The 16,646-nt window shown below is 43.5% G+C and overlaps 1 protein-coding gene and 1 long non-coding RNA gene across 2 annotated transcripts in view; one reads left to right on the top strand and one right to left on the bottom strand.

Moving 5' to 3' along the window:
* LOC119134446 (glutamate receptor ionotropic, delta-1-like) overlaps positions 1 to 16,646 on the bottom strand; it is a 132,235-nt gene that overhangs the window by 89,410 nt on the left and 26,179 nt on the right. The gene's annotated exons all lie outside the window — the stretch shown is intronic.
* Positions 1,922 to 5,804, top strand: LOC119134447. The gene is made up of 2 exons (XR_005100340.1): positions 1,922 to 4,358; positions 4,622 to 5,804. It is a non-coding gene; the product is annotated as an uncharacterized LOC119134447 (long non-coding RNA).

Here is a 16,646-nt window from a genome sequence, read left to right as displayed (position 1 = left end):
CCGTGCCGGTTCCCCCACCTGTTCATCACAGCTGATGGGATGGCGCCGGCGAGCGCTAAGTGAGGTCATGACTGGCGCTGCCACATAATGGGATTGGCTGCGCCTAAAGCCCCTGCGACAACACTATTGTGTGCCGTCTTCCCAATTCGGGAGGATCATTCATCGAACTGAGAGGACTGCACTCGAGCGCTCGAGAGTTGCCGTTTCATGTCGGCCAACGTGTTGATTTTGATCGGCGGACCGTAACGAGAAAGCAGACCTTCCCGTTCCGTTTACAGTCGAGGGATTTGAAGCCATGTTCAATCTGTCGGGGATTATCGCGCTTTGACAGTGCGAGACCCGTATTGATCGTTGAGAGAGCCGTGGTCGCGTCAGTAGATGTTCCTTGTCACTGCTCTAGCGGTTGTATTTTTCCACCGCTGATCAGTGGCGGCTATAAATAAAGGGCAGAGAATAAACAGGACGCAGCTAGTGGAGCATCACTCATTCACGTCACGCTCAAAGTTTCTCTCGGCGCGCTGGACCGCCGCCGTAATGCGAGGTGCTGATACATAGCACCCGGCGCATTAGAGGTCCTGCCGCAAAGCAACTCGACCGTATGTCGGCTACATTCCGCTCTGATGTTAAGGAGGAATTCCTCCCGCAGGAAAGAGCATAATCATGCAATATTCTTCCTTCTCGTGCTATTCGTTGCTTTCCAAACTGCGATCCGGGGACTCACTCGCAGGGTCTCCGGGAGTCGTTACTCTGGGGTCAGCAAAATCATTTGCAGTAAATTACCGTAATTTCTCCAGAATAACACACATTATACGCCTAGCTAAAAGATTGCCATTCTAAAGCTGATTTTCCTTTTGTACGTATATATTAGGAGCTCCCCGATTTGCTATCGATCAAGTTACAATTTTTTTAGTCCTCTTATTTTTAGGGTTACACATGGTAAAATTCCGGAAACAAAATATTTGATTTGATTTATTTTATTAGTTTGATTGATCCTGAAATCCCAATGAATAAACTTATTCACAGCTCTAAAAACTTTGTGTTTATTCAACTACCAAAGCTGAACTTAAATATCACTTAAAAGAACTACAATAAATGTCAATGAACTGTCCAGCTTTAACATTTGCTTATAATCAACGGGAGTTCAAATTCAGGGCCATTTTTCACAACTTGTGGCGGGGGGGGGGGGTTCACCGACGTGCAAGATGGCAAGCTTCGTCATCGTTAACCGCGTTCATTTTAGCTTCTTGGAGGCCAACCGGCACTGTCCGTACTGTGAGAGTTATGACCATGGCGGCGGGAAGTCCAAATCAATGTAGATGTATTTATGAGATGCAGCCTTCTGCTTGTGCCGATAATTTGCCTCAGTGGGGTCCATCGCTGTGCACGTACATCATCCGTTAAACACATCTCATCCCTCACGACCCAAGCTCCCTGGGCCGCAAAAAATACAAAAAAATAAAAAAAGAGCTAATTAGGCGGTGCGTCTTGCCTCTTTCTCAAATCTCAATGGATATTTATGTCTATGCTTTGGATGCCTCCCCCTGAGGAATAGCGGCAAGTGAGATGAAAAAGAATGACGTACCTCACAAAAAAAACAAGAGGCAAAAATAATGGCTGACTCCAAGGCTGTAATTGTAATGGCGTGAAATGAATAAGGTCATTAGCGTAAATGTCTTTGCTGTCATTACAGACTATTTGTTAAAGCCCTTTGAACATGCAGGCGCTGCCGGCATTTGGACGCAAAATTGCTCAAGGAAAATTTTTCATCGCTTGGTGCATCATGACGATATCGCTCTGTTTACTGTTTACACAAGCGGGTCCATAAATATTTGGAAATTGATGTCATATTTTTGGGCTCTAAACACCGTGTGCTTGACAGTATATATTATTTCTTTCTGTCAAGTCAGGTTGACCAAATGAGGGACGGTCTAAAACGCTCAACCGAACCTGGCGAACAAACGACCGCAAAAATGTCCCCTCGATTCAAACGACAGTCCCACGCTGATGGACGATTCGCTCCAGCTGACCCTTGAGTCCATCAGATGCCCCCCCCCCCCGCATCCCCGGGGCAACGGGCAGCCCCATTTGTCTACTCGATGCGGCTAAACAGTCTGTCCGCCCAGCAGGTCCTCTCGGGCCGGACTCTCAGCCGCTGACCCGAACCGATGAACGGCCGAGCCGTCTGTTGGCTTGCCTGTCGCAGCCTTGTTGGCACGAGGCTCGGCCTGGCTAGCCAGAACACGAAGATGATGCTGCTCAGTTTCGATTGGTCGGAGAGTATTGAATTAAATATGATAGAAAATGCAAAGATGTTTTTGTATAAGACTTGTCTCCATTGGGTCTCATTAGATTGCACCGGTGTGGCCATCTGGTGAATACAACGCAATTTACTGCAATGTGATTGCACAAGAGGCTTTTTTCCCCCTCAGCGAGTTTTGACGTGCACAAATAAATCTCCAGGAGGTTATATGGTTAGATGCTAGGATGAGGGTTTCACAATACAAAACTTAATATAAGTTTAATAAAGTTCTTCCTTATTTTCTTTGCCAAGAGTTGGTGATGAAGTCGAAATGGCAACATGAGAATTAGCCTGTGCGGTTTTTAATCAAACATTAGAGATTCGTAGCGCGGGTTCCATCAGAGGAAGCAACTTGATTCATCCCACTTGCAATATATTCTTCTTTTCCTTACAGTACAAAGCCGCTAAGCCAAAATCTGACTATTTTTACATCCTGTTACAGTACTTATATAAGTCCGGTTTTAGAGTTGCTCTTAAGCGATGTCAGACATCTAGTGGTGAACACTGTTATTACAACTTAAAACGGCTCATCCGCATTTTAACTTTTCAAAAATCTTTTGTATTCTCCCTTTTCTTTTTGTATCTAATGTGACAAGTGGGGGGGGAAAAAAAATAAAAATTGACAGGCCGTCCAGTCTCAGCAAGCGCCAAGCGTCCCTAACACCATGACGGCAACCATATGGTTGGTGACATATTGCTCTTCATTACGCCTCAAAGCAACAACAAGCCTCCAGGGGCGAGCACTGACCCTCTGACAAATCTCATTCACACAGCAGCATTACTTTTATGAACAGAACAAAAGGCCCTCATGGAGTGAGCTTGCATTAACCACATTGGGAGGAATGGAAAGATTGGCAGCATGTGAAGAGGATTACGCAATGTTATGCTGCGTAGGAGCCCTAGATGTTCCATTGTCTTCAAAGTAGAAATTATTTTTCACAGCTAGGCCTAAAAAGCACGAGAAAAGGGACTTGATATCGTATTTATGGAGAGCGGGCATCATGACACAATCCAACCGAGGCGTTCTTTCGTGTAGGTGTTTATATGAATACCTTTTGTGCTAATCATTTAACGACTAGAGTGTTAGGAAAAAGGCCTGAATTATTTCACTGGCAACGTTCGACAAGAAAAAGACATTATTTCACATTAGAAAATCCCTGGAGCAACTTGGACTATAGAAAAAAAAAAGGACTATATAGAAAATCATTTGCATGAAAGCCAGGATGTTTTTACTCAAGATGAAAACATAGTGGGAACCTCATTAACCCAATTGCAATGAGCCAGTCAGCGATTGCGGAAAGGTCCGGACCCCTCGTCGCATTCTCATTACGACCGTCGACGGCAAGAGCAGTAATAGCTTTGTCCGTATGTCACTTGGATTGCAAAGTATCGCTGTTCTGCTCCCAGCGCAAATATGATATTGTTTCCACGGCTGTCTAATGGAGGTGCTTTTTCCGGATTAAGGCGAATTTGTTGTTTTCGCCGTGTCCTCGTTTGCCCTCGTTTAGTCGGAACAATATGGCGTCAGGTAGAGATAGATGAGTTATTAGTATATATAGTGTACTGCATATACTTTTATTTTTACATTAGCTCATCATTTAGCAAGCTCGCTCAGATGCGCGAGTACTCGTGAGTGTTGACGTTGGAGCGGGTCTGTGCCCGGAGTTTGCCGCTCCGACGGGGACCTTCGTGTGGATTTGAGCCCAACTGTAAATCAGAGGTGTTATGAAATGCAATGGCCATATCACGCGGGGCAATCACACTGCGAGGTTGACATTTTGAAAAAATCCCTCCTGTGTGATCCCTGGTGAAGAATGATCGTCATCTCAATAGCGTTCTATAAGAAAAAGGCTTTTGTGCCCGACAGTGGCTTATCATTGTTGGGGAGTTTGAAATCCCCGCACGAACAAACTAAATAATGATGAGATGGATTGACAAGTAGTTGACTTGAAACAAAAACGGCGGTATGGGGAGAATATTTCTTTGCACTCATAAAATGTAAATATTCGATTCTGTTAATTGTAACATGATATGAACTTAAGTTTCAATATTCAAGGAAGTTGCTCCTTGTCTCGTTTTCTGGTATTGTCTCTCCATGTCAAGGGGAAAAATAGCTGCCTACTCACGTTTGTGTATATGACGGCACAAAAAATAAAAAGAGTTGCGCATTTCTATGCAGCCGCCAGCCTGGCTGTATTCAAAGCGTGTCCTTGCATGCAGGTTTTTTTTCAATTGTATCTCCAAATGCTTGATCAGCTTCTCTCCATGAATTCATTTAGCTATTTTATATGGATTTTGCAATATTCCTATAAGGGATTGTAGATTTTTTTTTCCAAACGATATTTATGTGATTTAGTCAAGTCGATTAGTCGCCGATGACGTTACCGATTTTTTTTTCTGTATAGTAGTAGTACTAATTGACTAGTCCGTACGCCACAAGCAGTTTGTGCTCAGTGATGTCTTCACCAGTATGCAGTACCAATCAGGGCAAGGAACCGCAGAACTGAGGTCTTGAGTGATTGCCTGGCTGCGGAATAACTCAATTTTATGTTTTTTTTAAAAAAAGGGACGAGGAGCAGAAAACAGTCAAAGAAAGTCGGCTTAAATTTTAACAGGTCTCACAAGCGCCCCTGTCTATTTTTTTCACAGCAGAAAAAAAGCTAACCACAGACAAACGTGTGACAATGAATCAGTGAGACGGCAGCGACTTTTAACGATAGCATGACATTTAAACAAACAGTGGCGTGTGTGAGGATAAATCTGTAATGGCTTGAAAAAAAAATAAGGCAAATCAGAAATCTTAGGGGACAAATATGCTTTACGACCTTCCAAAGCTGTTCTTCAAGAAGTATTTTACTGCTGTCTGCGCTACGGCTTGGTGCAGTGCATTATGGGATGTTTTAATAAGGCCACCATAGCCCCGCCCACTGTCCTTTATGAGAGTGCATTTCTGAAAGTCACATAGTTGCTCAGTCTAAGGTGTTATTTTAACCCATTTATTACTAAAGAAGGTTTTGGACAAGGTAGACGAATCTGGGAGAAGGTGGGCTGCGCCGTTGTGGGAGTGGCTACAGTTAAATCATAGCCAATCAAGGCAAGCCAATCAATGACAACATTTGACAACACAAAACTACTATTTCAAACCCAATCGGTAGTGACTAGTCACTGTGTGGGCCTGAGCAGTTACATGTTAAAAATCCTAACCTGTACGGTAAAAATGTTTTTATGTCTGTGTGACCTTGCAATAAGTAATTAGCATTTCCATCATGCCTGTGAGATTGTTGTGGGATTCAAAGAAACTGAAGCCTAACCCATGGAGTGTTTCCTGCAGTTGCTCTGCAATTCCATGACTTAATCAGTCTGTGCTATATATTTCTTAATTTTAGTGTGTTAGCTTAGAGGTCTCACTAGGGAGTTGAGTGTGTACGGGTTGCGTTGTGGAATCTGAAAATATCAACATCGCTTGTCGATTCCACCGTTGCAAATGTCAGCTCGCTACATCGAATCTACCCAAACAAGTCAAAGCGCTGAGCATAAACAGACCTTGACAAGGTCCTTGATGGGAACCGGTGCAGCCGCATAAGTCTCAGACCGGGGGGCGGATGGAAAAGAGGGAGGGAGGGGTGGGGGTTGACCATGAGAGAACTTTCACACAGCTTTTCTATGAGCTGCAACGTTTTAAGGTTCATAGAAAGAAAATCCAATCAACAAGCAAGCAGTACCTTGACGTGCACCTGCAACCGGTAAAAATCATCCATTTCTTGGCATATTTGCACTGGAGTGATGGAAATACAAAAAAAAAAAAAAAAAGCGCAAAAATTCAAAACCATCGGCTCTAAGAGCGGGACGCGAACAATTTGCTCAATGAATACTCGAGTGTGGTAGGTAAGCCACTTTGCGGCAAATTAACAACTTTGAAGGCTGTTTGTTAATTGTGTCAACTTAACCTTGGAGTGAGTAGATGGCATTCTGTAAGTAAGCCAGTTTGCTTTCTACTCTACCTCGTTAAGGTTTTGCCATTCATGTTATTGCCGGAAGTGCGCTCATTATAAACCTACGGGATGCCGATTGTGACATTTTGCGACAGAAAATAAATGCCAATATTCCTTTGGTTACAATCCCGTGTAGGCAGGAAAAAAAATGCTCCTTCCTAAGCATAATAGATGGATTTTTTTCTTTTCTGGGTGTTCTATTGTACCGTGCTTTTGAGATAAATTGAGAAAAATATGTTTTCCCTCTATGTCCACCACATTTCCATATAAAGAGATGACAACTTGTTGGAAGTCATTACAGCTCTGCTTTCATCGCATTTCACCAACTGGGATGAATTTGCATCCTTGAGGTATGGATACGCGAAGGTAAAAGGGCTGCCTGCCAAAAAGGCACACACGGGGACCCTGAAAATGATTGTGATTTTTGCAACAGCTCAACCTCCCCCAGACACGAGCGAGAAAAAATTCAAGGAAAGTCGTGCCCCGCGTCCCGATTGTGGCTCCAGCGTACAACGTGAATGCATCGTGATTGCCGTGGCGCCTTTTGGTGGTGAGGAGGAAAGGGGGAGAGCATCCGTTTGGACTGAGTAGATACATATAGCACCATATAGAAAAACATAAATCCACTATTGCTTTTTTTATTCTACCCTTTAGTGGCAACTTCAAGCATCTCCCTGGATGAAATCCTCCTTTTTTTTTTTTTTTAGTCCCGATGAACTTAATCATTCCAAGCCAATTTTTATTTTGGAGCTGACTGACCAAAAATGGCATGGATGTCGATGACAGACATTTTGACAAAATAATTCTCTTACCCGATTATTCCCTGGAGCTTCGACAGACAATGAATATATAGGAACCGGGCTGCAGTTTCATCTCTCGCCATGGATGATGAAATTACAATATTGAAAGAAAAAAAAGGAATTTTTGCTCTGGCTTTTATAAAAACCTCAAAGAAATAGAGTAGCAAAGTGCATTGCGAGTGTGGCCCTCCAGGGAGTAAATGGGATTGATAATGCAAAGGTGCTTTGGTTGGAAAATAAGGTCAAATCAAACAAAATATTCCTCTATTGAATGGATTTTTATATTCATATTTTTAATCAATCATATTTATACGTTTATATACTTTTAATTTTCTTAATTTTTATACAGTATTTGTTACGATAATTAACAACAATGATTTATTTAACGAGCAAGGACAAAAAAGCCATCAATGTGTACCACTTTAAAAAAATAAAATTGCCCATCCCTTATCTAAAATGCAAATACCTGGAAGTGATGCCAAATTTAAATTCAGTCTACTAAAAATTCATACTCAGGCCTCACTATTCCGATACTTTTGGAAAAAAAAGCAAACAATTTTATAGTGGAGTAACTCTCGAATGTTTATCATTACAAACACACAAGTGACTTGAGGTGGTTGAAGAAGAAGAATGGAAGAAGGGGAGAGGGTGGTTAAATATTCATGGACGCTGTGGGGTGGAGGGAGGGAGGTGACGTGGATCGTGCTGAGGGGGGGGGTCAAGTAATGAACACAGAGGGAAACACCCCACCCCCTACTTGACAACACAACTGGAGTGCACAGCTACAAGTGCGCAATAATGGAGGAGCAAACAAAAGTGGATGCAAGACTCCGACTGTGCAAATCCCATTTGACTCTTTAGAATGGAAGGTGACTAATACGAGTCGTAAAAAACATTCCTCCACGCGATCTTTCAATATTCACGATTCATTTCTTTACTATTCTAAAAGTTTGGTTAACATATAAATAAGCGGTGTCGTTCAGTCGGCTAATTTATTTTGTGCTCAAAAATATGAGCCTGGCTTATTGTATATTACTTTTGTCTGGTTTTCGAACATGAGAAAACACAACAGTATGGAATTTGATCAACATGGCCACATTGCAGCTGTTGCTTTCAAAATTCAAATTTCCTCTTCTGTTTGTCCATTTTCTAGCCCGACGTCTACCGTTCATCTGCTCTTCCTCGTCTTTCCGTATCGCACACGACGGCGGCCACAGGTAAGTCGACTCGGTAGAGAGAAGGGGGAGGTGGAGTGGAATTTAATTAGTGCGGCGTTAGACTGCCGCTCTCTTTCTATCTCGGGTTTACTATTCATCCTCGCCTCGTTTGATGGTCACTCCAATCGCTCACATCCCATCGCCTACCTTCCACCCCTCCCTCTCGCTCTCACTCTGGCTAGCTCGGCTAATTCCTCGGAGAGGAACCGGGCAGCAGAGAAGAAGAAGGAATGGGAAAGGCAGAAGCTGCAAAAAGCTCTCGACACCTGCAGGTGTATTAAAAATGAGAAAAGGGAAGATAAAAGCGGCAGGAAGAAGTGAGAGGTGGTCCTGTAAAGAGGAATGATGGGTGGATGGAGGGAGGGAGGACGTATGTGGTAGAAATATACAGTTGTGGCAGAAACTGAGAAAAAAATCTACAAAAGAACAACCAAAGAGCAAGAGAGGTTTTCTTGCTGTTATCTAAACGTGAGACCTCGAGACGATAGAGACTGATGAATAACTAGTTTTGAAATCAGAGACCAGTAAAAACTGTTCAAATATTTTAAATAGATGAATGCTAATAAAAATTGCTCGCAATTTTCTATTTGTTAAAAGTGAAGGCAATTTGTAATTTTGGTATTGACACATGAAGTCGATGCACAATTTGTCTTTGTGGGCCACATACGTGATGGGCCGGATCTGGCCCCCGGGCCTTGGGTTTCCCTTCACCGAGTCCCGTAGATCTGTGCTTTCTGATTAAATTTTCCAATTATTGGTTCACAGATTATTTTCTCCAACACACCTGATGGAAATGATCAGGATTTGTTGGAGGTGGAAGACATCGAAAACACGGAAGACACCGACCCTCGAGGACTAATCGCAAGTGGACCGCATCAAGTTTCACTTCAGACAGGCTAGGCTGGTCAATGTTCCGTCGCTTTGAGTTTTAGTGTGCATGGTTGTTTTGACAACTGGCTGACACGAAATCATCCACCATAGGATGCACCGTAGAAGATGGATGGCTCCTGTCAACCGTCAACATCATCACAAGCTTCGCTTTACATCGCAGGCGTCTGGTCGCCTTCTCGTTCGCAGCGCCGCAGTGGCCCCAATTGCATCTGCGGCTACGAACCACTCTGCATGCATTGGAGAAAAGACGCGCCCGCCTACAAAGCCGACTCATAGCAAACAGCTACGGGGACGCTGGAGAGATTGCTGCCCAATCTGACAGAAATGAGATTAGAAGGCATGGGCTGCACCTTTTAAGTCATTGACAGCGGGGAGCTTAGACAAAGCCCGGGATCACAAAGGGGAGATAGCGGGGCTTGACCGCCTTTGATTAGCATGCTGCATGGGCGAAGATAAGATGGCATGCTGAAGTGCCGCACAACCAATCGCTCTTCACATCTCCTTCTTTGAAGGGAATCATCTGAGAGCGGGCAAATACAATTTTGCCATATTTGCTTTAGGGGTTGTGTATATTCGCTCGCGAAGATGACGGCGAGAGAGGTAAACAGGAAAATGCAACGCCGAGCCTTGGGAAATCCCGCGAGAGTGAGAATTACGCTTCTCTTCGTCTCGGTGGTCCACATGGGGGATGAAAGCAATCTTCTAATGGCATCTACTGTGGAGGAGTGTTTGAACCCAATCAGTAGCCATCAGACCCAAATGGACCACAGGTGGGTTGCGACGGCCACCGTGCCAGTCACCACGAGCCGTCGCGCACACACGCCAATCAAGATAGTCGAGGAATGGCGGAGGGGGGGGATAATGAAAAGCGCTCAAGTCGAACACCTGTTGCGACTCTGGAGGAATGGCAAACAATGACGCATAATCGCTCGTGGGGGTCCACTTGCAAATCCATTCGGGATGTTGCAGCTGTAGAGCGTAGGTTGCGTTCAACAAAACAACTTTTTGAGGACTGTTTTTGTGACACCTCAATCTATCAAGTGACAAAGGACTTTTGATGGCAGATGATTTATTTCCAGATACGAAACTGCGAAAATGTGTTTCGGAGGAAGCTGATTCACCGCATGACTCAAGATCAACGTCTGTTTTCTCAAAATTGTTGCTTATTACCACAATCGACTGCGTCATATTTTTCATGCTTTCCATACGCAGTCATTGTGACAAACTGTTGCATTTATTTATTAACTGCAGTGAGAACAAAATCGGCTAGAAAACTAATTAGGCACAATGTAAATGATTTGACTTCAAAAAAAAAAAAAAATGGTGATACCCTGAACACAACATCACAGTAATCATTCACTTCCCTCATTTTGTTAATTGAATGAATCACTTCGACAAATGCCTGACATGTTCCCACAAAAGGTACAAATTTCAATTAGATTAAATGCCAAAATTAATTCTTCAAATGATTGCTGCCTGTAAGCGATAATAACAATTATAAAAAGGACAAAAGGCTTAAGAAGGGAAATAAACTAAGATGGCCTGTCGGGTGCGGGAAACTCCCACTCTGCATAGTGAAGATAAGAATAGATGCCAAAAAAATAAATAAAAATTGTGGCATTACCATGACAACCACCGGGTTCACAAGGCAAGGCAATCCTCGGTCAGAGTTGGGCCTTAGAGATGGCTTTTTAATTCTCTCGTTCAAGTATGTTTACGAGCACCGGCAGTGAATTTATGCTTGGTTTGCTTTACCTGCGGTGACCCGCCCGACACTGTCGATGTTAATGCATGCAAAACAACAAGCGAGGATATTGCGCGATGAATTATAGCTTTGTAATTACTTTTAAATTTGGTGTGATTCATTTGGAAAAAGTTAACGGGTGTGGAAAGGAAAAAAAAAAAAAACACACGGTGAAGGAAATTTATTATCATGAAAAATAAAAAGCAGGTCTTGAAGCTTGAGTCATCCGCAGACGGAAGGTCAACATTGACTTGCAAAACAAGCAAAAGATAAGAAAAGGCGCCCGAGGAGGGATGTAGCCACGCAGTTGCTACAAGTTGTTAAGTCGATATGGAATCGGACTTGCACTCAAGGTTTTGATTCACTCTTTTGGATCACTGCCTCCACAGCTGAGAGACTTTACTCCATGAACTGTATTGACATTAACATTGCACGTTTTTTTTTTTTTTCATGCTTGCTTCCAATTATGATGAAATGTCATCTGCAACGCCCCACGGTTAATAAACTGAAGCCTCAAGGAGGGTCGTAAAATGCACACAAAATTTAAAAATACAAAATAAATGAGGTGTTATATCAATTGATTACTAAATACTCATGCCACTAAATTTTATTTTGTAAAAGTCATTGAATTACTGGCAGTCATCATTCATCGGGTAGTACAGTAATTGTAATACAGTAATTTTTTTAACATTGTGTCCTAAATGAAATTTGCAATTTCTGTAGACGCGAATGACATTTAGGGATATAACGCAATCGAAATTTATACAGGTCGTGTTGCTTCCGCCCACCAGTGAAAATGTTTTATACGGGCACTCACTTTGATTACACAATGTGGCCTCTGCATCTACTGGCAAAAAAAATAAAATAAAATACAACCTTGTCACAACACTCAAGCTCCGCCCCCCCAGTTGCTATGGAAACTAAAGCCTGGTTTCTTATTGGTCCAGCAGTATACAGGCTCTGCAGTCTTACAAATTTAGTTTTATTGTGTTTACTGTTTTTATGTTAGTAATAATATATTGTCATAATTTAGCGCTTTAACTGTCTTGGTTTTGTCTGTTTTTTACTTTAAGTCCAGCACTTTGCATACAGCTGTTGTTGTGTGCTATGAATAAATTTGAATTGCGAGTCCGTCTGACGCAAGGCCACCAAGACAAGTATGGTGACTAACGTATGCTACAATTCTTGATCCTTGGGATATTCTAACGAAAGCACAACACAGGCATGTTACGAACATACTTTGGAGCTCTTGGAATCGTAAAAATGTGTTCAGTCTCTTCACATTCTGCCTGTGCCGTTAATTCACGATGGCAACAAGCGGCATCCTTGGAACGTAACACGTTAGCATTTCTTCGGCCCAATCAATTGATGGCAGCGGAATTCTTTAATTTGCTCGGACATTCCGGTCTAATTGTAGTGCGCTTCGGTGATTTCCACCCGGTGCGCATTAAAAGTACAATTAATGGCCGCTCAATATAACGGTTTCTAATCTTCTTTAAGATGATGAGGTTTATTTCCATTCCTGCGGAAAGTAACCACAAAGGATGAGGTGCGCCCGGCGCTGACAATTTACTACCTTTGCAGAGCACCCTACTGGAGAGCAGCCAACACCATAAACATGTCAGTCCTTTATCCCCAAAAGTTGCTCTGCCGTCAGTGCTGTAAAGACGACAAACGGGGAATCGTTGCGAGCGGAGGATCATAATTCTCGCTAACAGTGCGAGTGGGATGCCAATGATGGGTTGCTGTTGATCCAAACGACTGTCCTTAAGTGATTAGGGTCTTAAGAAAAGGATACGTACGGTACATGACGGGGGAGCCCTATCGCTATTTCTCATCTGCCTCGCCCACGTGGCTCATTAATGCCGAATCGTTAACAGCATCGGCTGGCCTTTGACCCTCGCCGTATAATCAGCGCGGTATGGCAACCTGAGAATTGGGGACCGGGGGTGTTAACGATCACCAAGTTGCCAGTGTTAACGCACAAAGGTGTTTTTTATTTTTATTTTAACAGTTTCAGAAAAATCACTGTGACGGCACGACTTTTGAACAAATAAGAACCCACCAACGCGCCACTTCACACATCCTACAAAGTGCTGTCGCGAGCTCAGCGGGAGGTAAACGCTCCGTGGTGACACAAGTGTTTAAGTGTTCTCAACCTCAAGAAGAGTTTTTCACTTGCACTTAATATCAATTACTGACTTTAAGCATACTTGAAGCAACCGTACGCGTCTAAACAAAAACAAAACTAACACGTAGCATTGCATAATGTAACAGGTTAGCGTAACACAACGTAGCGTAAAGGCTGCTGTTTTTTTAATACAAAAACTGCTTGTGAGTACACGTGCATATCCATATTTTATTACCCTCTGGGCATCGGCATGCCACCACTGAGGACCGGTGCCAAGCAAAGCGAGGGTATCCGTCCCCCCGGGGTAGATACTCTGGGCAGGCGGGCGCGTACAAACAGATGGCGGCCATGTTTGAGTGCACCCGGCTTCCGACATCAGATGAGTGGTCAGAGAAATCGTCATCTAACACTACATGGGAGCGGATTTATTTCAAGCTTTAAAAGTATAAAAATGTATCATCAGTGTAATACACTCCCATAAGAGGAATTGTGCTCCGTGTCACCCATGCTAAAAGAAAATGAACTACAAATCTGTTGTTGTTTGTCACTTATGCCAAATGTGGCAGCGGTCCAATTGGACTGTATGGTGGCCAACAGCAACATCAGTCAGTATGTAAAGAAATGACTAGTGAATGACTTAAAAGAGACACCAAAGGAGAAGACTATGTGATATAAATGGAAGATGATCCATCATCTTTTGTGTGAGCGTGGCGCTGACGTGGGATGACAATTACACGCAAGGGAACCCTGCTGAAATGATTCAAATGAGATCAAGGCTTCATTTCAATTTTGCCATTTGGCGCTATTGTTATGGCGACGTTGCGCTGTGCCATCTCAGCACTTTGCTGTCATGCAAGCCCCAACCGGGTGTGAACCTTTTGTGAACCTGTCCGTGACAAAAAAAAGCGGATCTATTCCCCTGGTTGCTTTTATATTCTCAACATGTTCAAAGTCGATCACAAAAAAAAACCATCAGCCACCAGCGCTGAATACAGACTTGCCATTCCGATGCACAATATGGCAAAATCTAAACCCTTTTTTTTTTTTAATGATCTGTCTTGAGCAGCAGCCGAGGTTTTGACAAGAAGCACATATTGAGCGGCATCTAGGCAACAAAAACTTGCCTTGTCACGGTTACATCACAAATTGAAAATTTGAAGCACAGGCCGATTCCATCTCGGATTCCTCACGGCTGAATTGCCTCGCTGCACTACTGTCTGCCTCTCATCAGCTCATTAGACAAAATTAGTGTCTGCAAATAATGCACACCAGGCTTTGTACAATATGCACACGCCAGACTGTTCGCAGTATAAGGCAGCTAGGCGTGTTAAAAAAGCTTCAAGCAAGTTAGCAAGCTATCTAGTTAAAGTGCTAGCAAGGTATTTAAATTCCCTCTCTCATTAGCTAGTGAGATAGATGACTCATTATCTACCTAGCTAGTTTGTTAGCTGAATTGGAACATTGAGAGGAAAAAAAGACTTAAAGGACATCTGTATCTCTCTGTTTTCCAGCATGAGCTTTCATAAAAGCTCAAACTCAGCGTGTTCCTGTGCCTGCACAGCGGATGACTTTTTTAGGGGACTGATTCTGTGAGTTGTCGCTGATCCCCTTTTGAGAGAGGTCAAGCTTGAGCGAAATCAGCCATAAAGACCTTCAGAGGCCGTCGCAGCACGACCACGTTTTTTTTTCTCTTTTCCTCGAGCCAAGAGCTTGAGCGCCGAGCCCATCCCGCCGCTTTGGTCCGTCCTCGTTCATAACGGCGGTGCGCGTTATCAGCCGTGGCCACGCTTGGCTGTAAGGGACGAGAAGAGCGGATGACTGATAAGGGAGTGATGGAGGCAGGGGCTTTTTTAGGCAAGGGGGGAGATGAGAGGATAAACAGATAATGGAAGTGAGGTTTGGATGTCGAGATAGCGGCGGTAGCGCGTGATGTCGGAGATATTTTTCCTCTGTTGAGGACTCCAATCGCTAATAGTTAAAACACGCTCACGGCGACTGCATGCAAACTCACATGACTGACCTTGGAGGCGAACTTGGCACATGGGAATACAGGTTCCGACTTTTTGAATGCACACAATTGTGTGATGTGATGTATGGCGTCTATTCTCGTCATTGGCAGTGAATGAGTTAATAAATTTCACACCGCAGGAAATGGAGTCCTTTGTGTGTTTGGAGGACTAATTTGATGTTTGGGCGGTTCAGTGAGAGGGGGGGGGGGGGATACTGAGGCACGCTGTGCTACATTATCAATAACCACCCAGATCGCCTGCCAGCAGCTGTAACTAATGCATGCGGTATTAATCAGTTACCCCAACGGCGCGGATCGGATCGAGTTGTTCTTCTCATTTCCACTGTTGCCACTTTCCCTTCCCGGAGTGCATCGGATGCTCTGCAGTTATTAAGAGGGAGCGATTGGATGCATTCAGAGGAGCGTCCGGGGATGAAAGGTGCTTTTGAGAGAGCGGAGGCGGCCAAGCGATTTAGTGTGCTGTGATTGCTTGCGCCGCGAGTGAAGGTCTGAGGAAAAACCGATGCCACAGAGAAGATTCTTGATCTGGAGCATTCAGCAAAACTCTACCCCTGATATGATCACTGATGTTTTATGATACACAATCTTGGTACAGAAGCCATTTGATTTCTTTTTTTTTTTATATCTTGTGTGGTTGGAACAGATTCATTGGCTTTACATTATTTCCTATGGAAACAATGGCTTTGATTTTCCTACAATGTGTCTTTAGTCCGACGTTTTGGGTCAGATTAATAACAAACAAAACATCCCAAACAGCGTTTTCCCTCAAAATATTTTTTTGGGCTACTATATCCCAAAACAACCCCCAAAAGCTGGAAGCAACCTGACCTACTTGACGAGGAATCTATTTTACATGATCAAGATCATAGCGCAGTTACAAAGTTCTCTTAAGCATCATGTTTTTCTTAATGAGCAGTGCGGTTGCACTCTCTCTGTAATTTGCATGTCTTTACTTTGGCCAAGCTGACAAACATGAAGCTCTTATGAAGCCTAATGGTGCCGTAAGACTACCTGCTGGGATTCCGAACGGGCTCCATGTGCCTTTCACAACTCTCAACCAGCATCAAAGAAGACAGAATTGCGACGGGATATTTGAATCATAAGACGGAAAGCTGAAAAAGGCTAAATTTGGCAGGCAAATTTCGATTCTGGATCACACTTGGCCACAAGTAGCTCTTTTTCTTTGTTGATCTTTTTTCTGCTGTCAAGACATTACGAGGCTTAAATTTCACAAACATGCTCAAAAGCTTCTCTTGTTTTTTTGGTTTTTTTTAGTGCTGTATGGCAGGCTGGTGAATCATCACTTGTCATCTAGCCTGGAGTGTTTGGCTTTGGTACCAATCTGCATGAATGCGTATGTTAATGCATATTTCCAGATAGGAAAATGCGGATGAGTGCATGAATTTGGCCGCCCTTTCCATCTTTGCCACCGGGATTCATCACCTCTGTGTCAGATCAGGCGAGGGCTTCTGTTTCGATTAAACTTTGCCTGCCGCCAGACGACATTTCCGTGAAAGGGGAGCTGATATTTTCACACTGTAAT

The sequence above is a fragment of the Syngnathus acus genome, chromosome 15, assembly GCF_901709675.1.
Source record: "Syngnathus acus chromosome 15, fSynAcu1.2, whole genome shotgun sequence".
Classification (NCBI taxonomy): Eukaryota; Metazoa; Chordata; class Actinopteri; order Syngnathiformes; family Syngnathidae; genus Syngnathus; species Syngnathus acus.
The sequence above is the reverse complement of the archived record's forward strand: the minus strand, read 5'-3'. Positions and strand labels throughout refer to the sequence as shown.